General features: G+C 48.1%; 1 long non-coding RNA gene across 1 annotated transcript in view; it reads right to left on the bottom strand.

Annotated features, from left to right (window-relative positions):
• The window catches only part of LOC131818550 (uncharacterized), a 179,462-nt gene that overhangs the window by 57,336 nt on the left and 106,494 nt on the right, over nt 1–15,632 (bottom strand). The gene's annotated exons all lie outside the window — the stretch shown is intronic.

The raw sequence follows: 15,632 nt of genomic DNA, 5'->3' as shown, positions 1-15,632 counted from the left end.
ACCCAGCCAGCACTCATCCCCGGCAGCTGAAAACCAGCTAGGCAGCCCCAGCCTCCAGGCTTCCAGGAAGTTACTGCTGACTGGCAGGGACAGAGGTGAGGCTCTGAGGGATGTATTTGGTAATGAGACGCTCACTCCTAACCAGGCCACCATCACCTTGCAAGCACTTGTCCCTGTTCAGGTCACTGCTCAGTAAATCTTGGTTTTATTGTTCTACACTGAGAGGCCAGGAGAGGAGCGGCCTACTTTCCCGCTGGCCCCCTGAGGATGTGGACTCTCTTTCCATGAAATTCCACTTACAAGGGAACTGCTGAGGATACAGACCGAGGACAGCAGGACCCCCGGACTAGTCTCTGTCTCTCTCTGGATCTCAGTTTCCCATCTGGGAAGTAGGAAGGGCTGCTACACTAATGAACAAGACACCTTTACTATTACCAACGGTTCCACGACCGCATAAGGGATGAAGACTTGCTCATGATCGAGGCAGTTTGAATTGTGGGACCCTGTGGGACTAGAGGCCAAGATCTCACTTCCTTTACATGCGATTTACAAAATTAGGACAAGTTTCTTGTAATGTAATAATTGTCTTGTAATGTGATACTGAAGGGAGACTCAGCGGAGAGAAATATGGACACATCTGACCAAAGAACCACTTTCTCACTTCCAGGGATAGGGCCTAAACCTCTCCCATCATAGTGAGGCTGTGACTTCTTATGTCTACTCATAACAAGCCGCAGGGGTTTCTGGAAGCCTTGACCCTGGGCACACCAGAATACCCCTCGCCTAAAAAAGCCGTAGGCTGCGCCATAGGTCATGCTCTCCCATGAAAACAGAACACAAACCATGTTTACCATCCAGAATTCTCTAGTAGTTCCAGTCTTTGAAAAAAAAAAAAAAAAAGTAAAAAGAAACCAGTGAAATTAATGTTAATATAACCTATTTAACCCAACATATCCAAAATACTATTTCAACATTCAGGGACTATAAAAAAATACTAATTTGAGTTTTATTCTTCCTTCCCTCATCCTCAATTTTCAAACTCTGGAATGCTTGTATAATGACCTACTATCTCAACTCAGGTGGTATATTTTTATTACTAACACCCAGTCTGTTTTTAACTCTCATTTCTCTCTGAGCCCAGTTATTTGGTGACTTCGCAGAAGTCAGAAGACCAGACTCACCGCTTGGGTTGCATAGAAACGGCAACGTTTTCCCCTCCTTCCGGAAGCATCCCAAGCCTTGGCCACTAGGTCGCACCTCAGACCTTTTGTTTGACCTTCGTCTCCCACCTGAAGCCCTTCCCTGGTCCCCTCCACCTGCTTCAAGCTCAAACCAGCTTCAGACCCAAGTGCTACATTGTCTTCCCTAGCCCTCATCTTCTTCGGTTCCAAGAGGCCAGCCGTACTCCCACATGACCTTGATTCAGCCCTGAAAATACCCTGTCTCACATTTGCACCATTACATTTTTCCCTTGCCAGCAAAACTGGATGAAAAGTAGAACCTGTTTTGCGTTTCCCTCCATCTCCCAAGAGGCCCTACGATGTCTTCTGTTCTTGTTCGACACCTCACACGTGCCAATGGGGCAGACACCTTGTGTGAAATGTCGACTGAGACTTGGGCTTTATTCTCAGCGGGATCATGTCCCAGCCAAATGCCTTGCCCCTGAGAACACAGACATTGACAGTAACTCACTCCGTGAGCACTTGAAGGTTTAAAAGGCACTTTGGTGTGACAGTTTGATAATAATCTTCAAGCAGTTCTAACTCCTCACCTCGGAGACCCACCTAACATCTGCTCCCCGATACGCTCTTTCTCAGACCCCCATTTCTTTCCTCCATAGCGTATACCAGATTTTGCACTGCTTTACTTTTTGTCTTTTGTCTGTCTCCCTGACTAGACGTCCCACGAGGGCAGAGAGCACCTGTATCTCCCCCTTTAGGAGCACTGGGCTCCGTCCCTAGAAAGCACCCAATACATTTGTGATGAATGAATGAATGAATTCATTAATAATGTGCCAAGCTTGGTACAAGACTTTTTCTATGTCAGTGCTCTCCAACAGAAAGAGAATGTGAGTTGTGTTTGTCATTTTAAATTTTCTGGAAGTTATGTCTCAAAAATGTAAGAAGCAGCAGGTGAAATTAACGATACTATATTTTATTTAGCCCAATAGATTCAAAATATTATTTCAACATAACATGAATACAAGCAATATGATTGGTTGATTTTAACCTTAATATTTTCATCCTTTGTTTTGGAAATTGGGGTGTCTTTCACCATTCCATCCCACCTCAATTCAGATGGTGAATTTTTGTTGGAAGTACCTAATCTATATGTAGAGCTCATAACTGCGCAGTTGAAAAAGCAGATTCATATACCCAAGTCGTTTCAAACACTCTTAAAAGTTTTCCAATCACTGAATCAAGTCATGATTTTTTAATTTAAATTTAAATCAATTCGAACGAAATAAAATGGAGAACCCAGTCCCTCCAGCTCATCAGCCGCAGTTCCAGGCATGTATAGCTTCCATGTGGGACAGCAAGTCTAGATGGCACCGTTAAGACTAAGTCAGATCGGATTGTGGCAGTGACCTTAGTTCTCCAGAAGCGCCCGTGACATCCGGGCAACAAAGTCCTGAGAGGGTTCCCAAGGCCACCATCTTCCCTGCCTACCCCTCCCCCTCCCTCCTGCTTCTCTCCCCCTCGAGGACTCCACATCCCCACTCCACCTCCTCATGGCTCCTCAGAACCCCCAGACCTTCTCTCACTTCAAGTCCTTCACCCGTGCTGGGTCCTCTGCCGGGATGCCCCCCAACTCTACCCCAAGAGCATCTGGAGCTGCTCCGCCGCTCCCTTCGAAGGCCACTAAGAGTCCCTGCCTCGCCAGTCTGTCCTGATTTGGTAACTGCCTCCCTGATGCCTCCATTCTTTCCTCCCTGAACACTGTACTCCTTGGCAGTCCACGAGCACAAGGTGACAAACACTGCATTTTACTTTTTTGAGATATTGAGTATCTTGTCCCTTCCCCCCATAGAAGGCAAGCTCTGGGGGGGTAACATTTTGTCAGTTTGGTTCACTGCTAGATCCCTAGCCCTTAGCACCTCATTTGTGGAAGGAAGGAAGGAAATAAACATACATTTCTGTCATCTGGCGACATTATTATCTTCATCAAAGACAGAAGCAGAATCTAGGTGGTAAAATGATGATCCCGGGAGCAAAGAAACAGATAAAGGTCAAAATAACGAGAATGCAGGATTTGCTCCCCATTCCATGCCATTCCCATCATGCAACCTGCCTTCAAAAACCGCTGCTCATTGGCCACTTTCTGAAAGGGGTTTAGAATCTTACAGAACACTCATGAAAGACAAACCCTTCAAAGAAGCAGATCAACCAGCCAATTAATAACTCTAAGGTACCCCCCAAGGGGCCAAGTCCATTCTCTGAGTTGTGTATGGGCCAAACACACACTTCCGCTGTCCTAAGTTCCAAGGACAGGTTCATTTTGGATGTAAAGTGTATGTGCCCCCCATGGCCCCTCACAGACGTACCTGTGACAGGTGTGGTCATGGATAACTGGCTCAGGCACCCTTCCCATCCAGCCCAAATCCTACACTTGTAGTCACACAGTTACATGTGTCGATGTTTATGCGAACAGTAAATTTCCTTTAAGAACAATATTGTTTCCAAGAGGAACAACCAAAAGACAGCTTAAGGTGAAATAATAAGCACCAATTATCAGATGCTAATTTTTAACACACAATATCAAATTTCATCTCGCAACAACTCTATATGCACCACCATGCCCATTTGATGGATGAGGAAACTAAGACTCAGAGGAGTAAGTGTGTCACTCTCACACTACTAGTAAGCGACAGAGTCAGAATTTAAATCCAAGCCTGTCTGTCCATTATTTTGTCAATGGCAAACTGCTACCCACCTGAGAACTCTGAGAAACCCATCATCGAAACATCTCCTGGCAACAAGATAGAATTAGTCCAACAAGCCAACTTAAAACCCATTCATTTCCCAAATAAATTCACAAATTCATCTGCAAATATGTAGAATCTTGTAGCAATTATGTTGCCTCAAATTTGCTTAATGAATGACAACTCAGCAAAGCAGAGATGCAGCTCAAAGAATCTTTTAACACTTTCCCCTGTATAAATCCACCAATGCGTCACGTTCACGGTAACAAATCATTAGTAAGACACCACCTTCCTGAGTGTGCACAGTTAGGTCCTGGCCTTGGGACCCACAGAGCCCAGCATAAATGCACTGCCTTCTCGACCCTCGGCGTCAGCTGTGACCACCCGGGGGAGACTAACTCAGCCCAGGCGCGATGTTGACGGTCATTTGTTTTTAAGTGACATACATATTTCATATTCTCAAGGCACAGTCAACTGGCATAAGTATTTCCATTAATATTCACAACGTGGCTGTGACAAACAGAAGCACGTTCACAGGGCTAGTCCCATTTTGAGCTTTTTAAGGAAAAAGAACGGGATGTTGCTTAGTAAAGCCCCTCATGGTAACACAAGATAAACCCCCTTCAAATAAGCTTAAATGGATAAAAGGAAATTCATTGGGATGATACTCTCATAACTCAAAATGGGCAACAAAGCCAGACCTCCAGTAGTCATGAAAAGAGAAATGGAAGACAGGTGGGGAACACAGGCCACCTGAACTCCCCATCTTCGATTCTTCCCAGATAATCCCTCTGCCTTCCCTTTTCCCTCTCTCTCTCCCTCTACAGAGCAGCTCCCCTCTGCCATACCCAGAATGATGACGAGGGCTCCAGAGTTTAGCGGTGTACAGCTTGATTGACAATCTAACAACTGCTAGGTACCAATCTTCAGAGAATAAATTGAGCTGACCCAGTTCTGTTCATGGGATTGTCCATGGTCCCAGGAGATCATACCTGAGGAGTGTCTGTGGGGTAAGGTCAATAGGAGAGACGTGTTTGGGCTCTGAGGGGATGAGCCCCTGAAAAGTCATCTACTGCCAGCGTGACTGGTCTCAGGAAGTTCTTAGCCAACAATAATTTTCTCCAAATTACTTCTTCTTCCCAGTACTCATTTTTCCAATAAACCCTTATTAAAAGCCCACAAGTGCCAAGCAATCAGCCCTACCCAAAGGATTTGCTATCTAGAAGGAAAAACTATCAGGCAATTATAAGGCTGTGTGGAAGTGAATATAACAGGACAAATCATGGGATATGATGGGGTGAACATCTCTAATTCAGCCCAAGATGCAAAGGGTGGGTGAGTGGGGTGCGGTCGAATGGCAATAGGATATTTCCCAGAAGAGGGAAGACTGACCTGACATTTGGAGATGAATACAGATTAACTAGGCTATGAAAGAGCAGAATGGGTGATTTTGGACAAAGGGAATGCAGACGTAAAGGCATCAAGTTGTCAGGAAGCAAGAAATTGAGAGAAGCACAGGGACTTGAACTAGAAAGATAAATAGGTCAGCACATGCAGAAGCTTGCATGCCAAACTAAGGAACTTGCAATCTTTCCACAATTCTAAGCATTAACTCAACAGAACCAAAGACAGCCTGCCAAAAAAGTAAATTTAGTAAATGCTGCCTTTTGTAGGATCCTTTTGGAGATTCACAATTCACATCAGCATATTAAAGGCTCTGAGAAGTCCTGTAACAAACACACAACAACAACAAAAAAAGTTAACTTTGTTTCATCCAGGGTTTCCCACATGTATTAAGCTATGAATGTCATTCCTAGCCCATACCCTATGAAACATACATGAATCTATTTGGAGATGACGGGCAATGGGGAGCCTACTGGAGGGCTTTAAAGAGCAGAGTAAAATGATTCTATCTGTGCTATAGGACCGGCCTACCGCCTGCTACAGAGAACGGAATCAAGGAGTATAAGCCAAGATGCCAAGAGACTTGTTACAGGCTGCTAGCATTATCGAAGGTAGAAATGATTGGGGCCCTGAACTGAGGCACAGGCAGCAGAGATGCGATAGCTGGGAACAATCGTGGTTGTCGAAGACCCTAATACAAATGGCTGTGGCATGGCACGCTACATTTAGGAAGATAAAAAACGAGCATGGGACTGAACTTTACCATGGGAGCCAAGAATGGAAACACCAGCAGGGGGCAGGACAATTACCAAGCAGTGACTTACTCTCCCCCTTCTAAAGGATCTGACATTTCACAAAGGACAATGCTCCTGTGCTCGGGAACTGCACACTCTGCCCTCAAGGAAGGACCCCCCTGGAGAAGTCCTGCCTGCTGGCCTGGTTTACAGATCAATCCAGTTCCAGGGAGAGCTTGTCTTATGAAAAAGCCAGCTGCAGTAGACAATCCAAAGTAAATCTGAATGCCAAGCTACAGAATTTACCCCTTCTTCCTCCTGTACAGTTAATTAAACTCTTATTATGTGCTAAGTTTATCCAGGTACTTTGCATTTTTCTTTTCTGGTGTCCAGTATTTTTTGTCCTATATTGATAGACAATAAGCTATCCCAAAACTTTGTGGTTTCAAACAATAAAGATTTGTGATTTCTCATGGTTATAGAGATTCGCTGGGCTCATTAGGTGGTTCTTCAGTCCATGTGGCATCAACAAGAGTCAATGTCATCTGGAGGCTTGATGGGGACTGGGTCAGCCATGATGATCTCTCCATGTGGCTATGTAGTTGGCAGCTGGTGCTGCCTTGATGCTGGGAGTTCATCTGGGGCTCTTTCCTGGGGCATCTGCATTCTCTTCCATGCAGCCTCCCCTGTGGTCAGGCTTGGGCTTCCTCAAAACATGGTGGATGGGTTCCAAGCCCAACTCACCCATGTTAACTGAGATCTGCTTGTGTCATGCTTGCCAAAGGCCCACTTCCGAAGACACATCACATAGCCAAGTCTACCATCTACATGAGAGGCGCCATGATTACTGAGAAATGGTTGTAACGATGTGTACAACACGGGGTGCATGTAACAGTATACCACACTTCATAAATTAGGCAGGGTACATGTAATAAATCCTGTGATGAATTTCTGTATCTGTTTACATTATTTTAAGATGAAATAAGAGCCAACTGAAAACGAGTTCTTCTCAAGAGAAAGCAACACCAAATGCGCAGTTGTCGAAAATAATTTGTGAATGCTTAATTTTTAAAAAGCACAGATTTGAGGGTCAGTGGGGCAAGCTTCATTCTAAGGCCTGCTTCATCTTTTCTCAAATTTAATAAAATATTTCTGCCTGATTCCTCATCTGAGAAATGGAGGTAGTAAAACCTGCCTCACAGGACTGACTATTTGGGGGATTTAAAACATAGAGAGATATGATGTACACAAAACAAATTTAACGTCACCAACGTAACAAAGCAGACATGTTCATGTCTTTTTGTTCCTTTCTGATCTTTATGTCTCCATGCAAATACAGAATTTTGCATTATTTTAATCAAAGTGTACATAAAATTATATTTTGATATTTATTTTAAATCAGTCCCTGTTTCTACAGAGGATTTGTGTTTAGCCTTTTTAATTGCTATGAAGTATTCCATGATGTTTGACATATTACAATTCATGTAACCTTTCTCCTATTTTTCTGCATTTGAGTCGCTTCTTGTTTTCACCGTCATAAATTACACTGATGCCTATTTGTCCCTCTTTTATGATTACACTCTTGTAGGTCTTAGAACTGGTATTCTAAAGTAAAAATAAGTGAAAACTTCTATGATTTGACATTCACTGCTCAATAGTCCTCCACAGTATGTGTGTCTGTGCCACCACAAAGTCACCAGCAATGGGCTTTTGTACTTTCCTTTGTTTTGTTTGGCTTTGGTTTTGTTTGACAGAGATACAATAGGTGCTCTACCTTCTGTCCAAATCTCAGGCTGTATTATATCATGCAGTGACAATATGAGAGCGTACTAATGCACGCACTGTGAAATTTTTTCACAGAATTTAAAGATGTATCAAGCAACTACTATTATTTCCATTTTTAATGAGAAAGCAACTGATGGAGACACTTTGGGTACGGAAGGAGTCTGGTTGGGCCTGGATTTTTTTTTTTTTTTTTTTTTAACAGAGAAGCACACCTTTTCCCCTCTGCCAGTTTTCACCCTGACAAGTAAATAACCATTCAATCAGGGGAAAAAAATACTTCTAGAAGGGAGTTCAGTGAAGGCATCAGACTGGATGCCAGAGGGATCTCACACCTGGGAGTGAGAACAACACGTGTGTATAACACACACTCGTTCCAACGTGTTGCAACAACAACCCTGTAATTTATGAGGCTTATGTAGGAATCTAAAATATTAATTGAACAGGGGCTATGTGCAAGCCACGGTTCCCCATGTTGGGGATGTTCAAGGTGGAGGAAATGTCTTCCCAAGAGGAGAACGTGGAAGGAGAAAGCAGATGTTGGGGCGCCTAGTATGTGCCTAATATAGGACGGGAACTTGCCTGAAGCTTTCCTTCCTTGGACAGTGCTAATCCCATGTAAATTCATCAAAAAAGGATCCAAAGGCTCATGGGCATGACATTTGCCCTCTGGGGAGGTACTGAAAGTCTGCTGTGGAACGAAAGGGCCCGAGCAGGTCCTTAAGCAACAGGAAGGACTCAGGCCCGCAGGGACGAGAGGCGAGAGGGAGGCGCAGGAGCTCCTTCCCCTTCCGCCCCCGGAATGCCTCTCTTCGGAATGCACAGGCAGCCGGGTGACATCGGTCGCCGGACCAGCACCACACTGGCTCAGGGACAATGCTGAGTTAAGTGCCATTGTCTGGGCCTCCAAGGAGCTGAACTGCTGCAGAAGAATGACCTGGAGAAGATAAAGCACGTACAATTCAGTGCTTGTCGGCAGGCTGGACTCTCCATCGGCTTTTGCTTGCTTTCTGGATGATAAAACCACTCTCTCACCCGACAGATTTCGATTGGGTGAGTCTGGGGAAGGACCAGAATCCCAGGCACCCGCTGTGACCCGTGTCTGCACCTACGCAGCGCTCCTCCAAGTGGGACCAGACCAGTCATCATCACCCCAGGCCCGTGGCAAGCCGTGCACTGCCGCTGGCCCTTCACCAGAAGATCTGCTTGGGAAGCTCTGCCATCCTATTCTGGAAGAGTCCCTGCGACAAGCCTCGTGCATCCTGAAGTTTGGGAACCACTGCTCGAGAATGTCAAGTGATCTTCCAGGAAAACAAGGCCATCCGTGCAAAACAGAGTGGCCACGGCTGCCAGTGCCCCAGCTCTTTCTCCCTGGGGTCACGTCAGGCTTCTCCTAGCTTCAGTGTGTCCACCTGTAAAAAGCAGGAAATGATGTCAGCCTCCCAGGGTTGCCGGGACGGAGGAAGGAATGTTGGCCGTTGAGGCTCTGAGGCTACGCCAGGTGCTTGGGCGCCAGAAGGCACGGGCAGGTAGGTCAGCGCTTCCTGGGGAAGGGGGCTTGAGATGGCCTCGCAGGGGCATCACACTTGAGTAAGAAAAGCGGAGCACATGGGGCATTCTGGGAGAATGCTCTGCAGAGAGCTGGAGCGAAGCAAAGGTCCGGGGTCAGCAATGAGCATAGGACACTCCAGCCACAAGACTCGGAGGAAGGGAATAAGGAAACTAGAAAAGATCTGTGTTGGTTCGGGTCTTGCCAAGGTCAGTGCTGCACATGGAGACACTGGATGTCGCAGGTAAAAGTTTCCTCTCCATGCAGGTAGGACCTCCACGCAGCCACAGTCACAACAAGAAAGCCTGGCTACACACACCCAGTGACCTTCACCTTCTTGGTTTCAGTCCAGAACCAAGCTGACCCTTCTTGAGTTGCTCTCCGTTCTTCAGGCTCAACGACAGCCCAAGGAAGCATTCTACTGTACATTTTGCCAGCCGGTGTCCCTAACAGAGGGTCGCCGCTCAGCCTCCTCGGGATGCCCTCCATCTGACCCAAAATTTCTTCCTCAGTTGGTCTCACACCAGACGTGACACCGACACTTACACGGCACCTGCCTGCTGACCAATTAAAATGTCCTCATTCTCACATCTTCTGGGTCAGTCTGGGATCCTCAGATGGGAACAAGATGGTGGCTGTCTTGCCCCCCTCTTGATGGAGACAGAGGCAGGAAGAAGCTGTTTGGAGGGAGTGGTCTTGAGAGAAACAGGGGCACAGAAGTCTCGCTGAGCACTGACATGTCTAGTTCTGAGGGGCTCCGAGGCCAGCCCCATCCCTGCCCTTCCCAGGGTTGGGTTATTTAGGGTTCACTAGACCACGAGCTCCACAACATCTGGGATTTCCTCAGTTTAGATACCTGCTGTGCCCCCACAGGTAAAATGATTACAGGCCTAGAGCGGGCCTTCAGTAGGTTGGCTTTATTCTCTGTTATTATCAGCAAAAGCAATCTAATACCCCATTTCCACGAGCAGCACTCCCCACCTCCCTTGCCTGGAGGATTTCCTGTCAGTTCCAAGGGTTAGAATCAATGTTTCTCTTCCAACCTGGTATGACTTGGAGGCATTCTGCACACTGACATGGCCAGGAAGTCCCCCTCCCTCCTCCCCGCCTCCGTGTGAAGCCAGTCAAAACGGCCAGAAACCAGGTTTGGGTGCCTTGGAGGCAAGAGCAGACTGCAAGCCTGGGAGGGGAAGCACGGTGCCCTGCATGGCACCACCATGGCCCCTGGGCTTCAAGGGGACTCCTCTGGAAGGGACGATGGCACCGAGAAGGTCTTCCACGTTAGGAGAACTAAGCTACTGCTCGAGGGTCCTGATTCTGGCTTGTGGTTTTGTTTTTACTGGGTGCTTGCACTTCTGGTCCTTTCTAAAAATAAATTTATTTATTTATTTATTTATTTATGATTTTATTTATTTATTTGACAGACAGAGATCACAAGTAGGCAGAGAGGCAGGCAGAGGGGGAGGGGGAAGCAGGCTCCCCGCTGAGCAGAGAACCTGATGCGGGGCTCGATCCCAGAATCCTGAGATCATGACCTGAGCCGAAGGCAGAAGCTTTAACCCACTGAGCCAACCCGGCGTCCCACTTCTGGTCCTTTTTAAAGACAGTTTTTTAAATAAATGGGTTTGGGTGTGAAATCGAACCTAATCTCGGTCTCAGAACTTGGGGAGACCTGCAGGTTAGGACAGAGAGGAGGAGGGGCCTGGGTCTGTAGAGGAGGATCTCCCTCTTCCTTCCATAGGACGCCAGTATGGACAGGATGAGAAGAGATGGAAGGATCCAGAACCTACCTCTGCTGCCTGGGGAGGAGGGTGAAGCCTTTGAGACCAGAGGGGTAGAAGTGGGCTTGGCTTAGAAAGAGAGGCACCTAGGTCCCTCCCCAGCACAGCAGCCCCAGCTGAACTGGAGATTCCTGCTCTCTACCCCAACAGAGCCTGGCTCCCCATTCCCCATACCGAGGTCAGGAGCCACTTCCCACACCCAGCAGGGTCCGCGCTTTGCACTCGTCAAAGGGTTTCTGGATAGAATAGAAAGCATTTATGGAACGTGGTTTTCAACAGGAACCACCCAGTGCGTGTTTCCTGGTCTGTGTCTTCTGGACCTGAGTTCTGATGAGGCGCTTCCCCAGACCTGGTATCCCTGGAGCACAGAGAGGCTGCCTTGAAGACGGGGTGTTCAATTTTTCAAAGAGGCAGCGCATGGAACACAGGAGGCCATGGGCCGGGTTCAAAGGGTTCCCCTATGTCTGTAGAAGTAGTGAGTTTCTTGGTGATGGACACCGAGAGAGGCAGGGAGGAAGAGAGAGAGAGAGAGAGGAGGAGGAGGAGGAAGGCTGGGAGAGAGGGAGGGACAGGAGAGGGGGCAGGAGAGCAGGAAGGGGACAGAAAGGGAAGCAGCAGCTTTCAGTCGACCTATTTCTTGCCGAGCCCAAATCCCCTCTTAGAATTTACTTCCTGACAACCATAGAAGACCAAATTTCCCTTTCTAGAGTCATTGATTTATTTAATACACACCTACAGAACTCCCACTGCATACCAGGCCCTGCACGCGGCTTTGGGGACAAAGAAGGCCACCAAGCTGCGCTGCTCCGGGGCAGGTGAGGAAGAGAGGCCGCCGGCAGGTGCCTGAAGGGCTGGCCAGCGCGCAGCGTCACCCTTCAGCGTCACCCTGCCCTTCGTGCAGAAGCCAGAAATCGAACGCCTTTTCCAGACTTCCTAGCAGCTGGAGATCCAGATGTGACTTTTTTTTTTCCTGTTCATCACATGCATAGTGTCAGAATTAAGTCCCCCCGAGGAGAGACAGGAGGCAGGGCAGGAGGCCTGTCGCTCGTGTGGGTCAGGGTGGCAGGGGGCAGTGGGACTGCCATGGGCAGGGGACTCCTGGATTCCCATAGCGGCTCCCAGCCTGCCATTCCCCGCCTGTGGCAGAGGCAGCAACAGCCTTAGGGCCTCAGTTCGGTGGGGATGATTGGGGAATGGCCCCTGGAAGCCTAGCCTGTCACCTGTTTGTTCAGACCTCTTAATGATTTTGTAGGTCATTTAAGCCCCTGACTGCAGAGGCACATAATAAGCTACAATGAGGTATGTAGCAGACACTGTCGGCGTCCTGCTGATCGCAACCCAGCCAAGGATGTTGGTAAATGTTTGATCACCTGTTCTTTGGAGGGGGAAAAAAGAAAAAGGCCTGACAGCATTTACCCGTTCCTGTGGTGTGACTATTCCCCGAGCGGCTGACATCCCTATGCATCATCATATTCTATTTTCACCCTATAAATAGGATAACCTCAAGAGCATAGAGAAAAGCAAAACATAGTTAAATAATTGGGTAAAATGTATCTGTTACCTTTGCATTTCGTATAATTGGTTTAACTATCGGTTTGCAAAATGCAATTTTTAATAATGACTATGTTTCTCAACCAGCTAGCAAAAATTCTTGTAAAGTTGGCCATCAGCCCTCGGAGACTGGTGCAAGCTGATTCTGGCACTTCATGGATCCCAGCTGGCCCCAGAGGTCCCTGGCAGGTGGTTCTGGCCTTCGGTGTCCCTCTGCATAAAGGTGTTCCCTGCCAAAGGCAGCCTGATGGGTCCATTCGGGAGGTACGAAGTGCCAGAGAATTCTTACCGAGAAGAGACTGTCCCCCACCCAGGAGTGGGAGGTGGTGATGAAACACCCAGCTCCTCCCCCACGACAGTGCAATTTTGACATGTGCCCCCGTTTCTCAGCGTTCCCTGGGGGCTGTGTCCAGCCCATTAATGCGCCCTTAATCATTCTCTCCTTCTCTGCCTCTCCTGCTGGCTCATGCCTCAGGCTTCCCATGACCACTCCCCAAATAAACTACTTGCACCAAAATCCTTGTTCCAGAGTCTGCTTTGGGGGAAATTCATACAAATACAAGGTGGGATTCATTCTAGCACATGAGCCAAGTGCCTAGTATTGGGTAGGCACCGAACAGTATAATCACATACGTTCTATAATTTTCTATGAACACTCACAGGGCGGGACAAGCACCAAGAGCCCCGGGCAGTGGGCAAGCTGTGGCATTCTGCCCTCTGGATGCAGAGAGTGACGTCAGGTTCAGGGCTGGGTGTGGGCAGGTAGAAGACGGTGACCAATCCCTTCCCTGATAAGAACCACACACTGTAAGCATTTTAAAGGACGTTAGACATCTTTTGGCCCAGTGTTTGTACTTTTTTATTAAGGAAACGGAGGCATGAGGAGAGGAAGAGATTCTCCAAGGGTCGTTTGGTGAATCAGCAGCGGAAGCAGAAACTGGTCTCTCGGTTGCCGATGGAAGTCCCTGTCCACTGCGGTCCACATGGCCTCCTGGCCAGGAGGGAAAGATGTAGAGAAACTGCGCTTGGGCTCCTCAGAGACACCCCCCATCTGGTGCCACGGCATCAACTCAGCTAGGGGTTTGCTAAGTGACAGCTCCCCGGGCAGTGCTGGGAGAGATTCTGAAGCTGGAGCCCCAGCACGTAACAGGAGCAGATATGGTGAGGGCCCTGGGACCCCTGGAATTCGTACCCGGGTCAGCAGCCCGTGTGGCCACAGAGGAGTGGGGCTCACATCCAGGAGCAGCTTCTACCTTCTGAGCCTCCGGCTCACTGACTCTCAGGGGGGATCGTGCCTGCACCTCCCCATAAGCAGCTTTCAACCATCAGCATCATTTCAACTGTCTGTGATGGGACAGAAAAGAGCATCGTGCTAGCATGCTGCTGGGGGGAGGGGAGGGCACGTACTAGGCATTGTGTCACCCAGAATCCCACTACAACATAGTAGAGGTATTATTCTCATTTTCAGAGAAGTCTGTTAAGGCTCATTGTGGTTAAATGGTATGCCCAAGGTCACATAGTAGTACTGGGCTTCGAACCCAGTGCTGGTTGTACGATCTGAATTTGAAGGACTCTCATACTCCACGGAGGCCCCCTAAAAAGCCGTGGAATACCACAGTGATTGGCGAGTTCATGGTGTGCTCAAGAGCTGTAATGGTCACAGGAGCAAGGATGACTTGGATTCGTGGGCGTCGAAGTGAGAAGAGCCTTGAAGGCCAGACTAATGGGTTTTGTGTTGGCTTAGTGAGCAACAGGGACTCAGATGCTGACACAGGCTGAGTCCCCTCCCTGGGCTGAGGCAAACCCAGAGTCCATGCCTGTCATGGATTAACGGATAGTATCCAAGGCAGGTAGAGCAGAGAGGATTATTCTGGAGAACCCAAGGTCTAGGAGGTGAAAGCCAAAAGCCAGAGGTTAGAACTAGAGACTCAAATCAAGATTTGGGGGTGAGGGATAGATGCCAGACCACAGACAGGGGACAAGAATAGAGAATAGACACTGGGTAGGCAGGGACATTGTGGAAATGAGGCACAAAGCAGGGAAAGGGGGATGGAGATGAAGGCTCAGGATATTGGCCATCGATGAGGCAAGGATGTAACCAGCTTCTTTTTGTTGGCTGTTGGACACAGTTATGAAGCCAGGGTCGCTGGCCAAGAGACCCAGAAAGGACTGGATATACATAAGCCAAGAGTGGCTTCTCGGCTCTTTATGGGCTCTGCTGAGGGAGTCACATGGTCAGAAGGCTATGATGTGGGACGCGTGTACAAGAGTGTGGAAGGAGATCCAGTAGGACTCAGAAAGGGAACCCAGTGTGGACTGAGCCCCAACAGGTCACAGTTCTGTGTAGATACGTGGATGGAGCGAACCTTCCTGGGACTGCTCAGTGGCATGAGAGTGAAGCCAAAGAACCCACGCTGAAGTGGGCACTGGCATCATCTAGCACCACGACCCCGTGTCCTTCAGTGAACACACTTCTCTTCGGATGAAATTTCTCTCTCTTCACCTGGCAAATGTAGCCCTTCCTCATCTGGCATTTGCCCAGTGAATCTTACCACCAGGCCATCTGGGGAATACTACAGTCTTCCATGATGGCTTCTGAAAAATTCTAGAGGTTTCCTAAAGGCTGCTCATGCCTTCTGACTGGGCTTTGAAGGATGTAGAGAATTGGAAAGGTGGGAATAGGGCCATTCCAGGCTGGAGAAAGAGCAGGAGCAAAGCCAGGGGATGAGAACACAGCTGATGGTTTGTGGAACTAGGAAACTGGCAGGTGAGCCTGGAAAATGGAGCACGGCAAGGCATGTCGGTGTGGGACAATGATAGAGAAGACAGGGGCAAGTTCAGAGGCAGGCACCTGTGGACAGATTGCCGCAGGCCATGAGAATGACGTCAAAGAATTTAATTGTGTGCTT

Source organism: Mustela lutreola, chromosome 16 (assembly GCF_030435805.1).
Source record: "Mustela lutreola isolate mMusLut2 chromosome 16, mMusLut2.pri, whole genome shotgun sequence".
Classification (NCBI taxonomy): domain Eukaryota; kingdom Metazoa; phylum Chordata; class Mammalia; order Carnivora; family Mustelidae; genus Mustela; species Mustela lutreola.
This window is presented reverse-complemented; position numbering and strand designations above follow the sequence as displayed.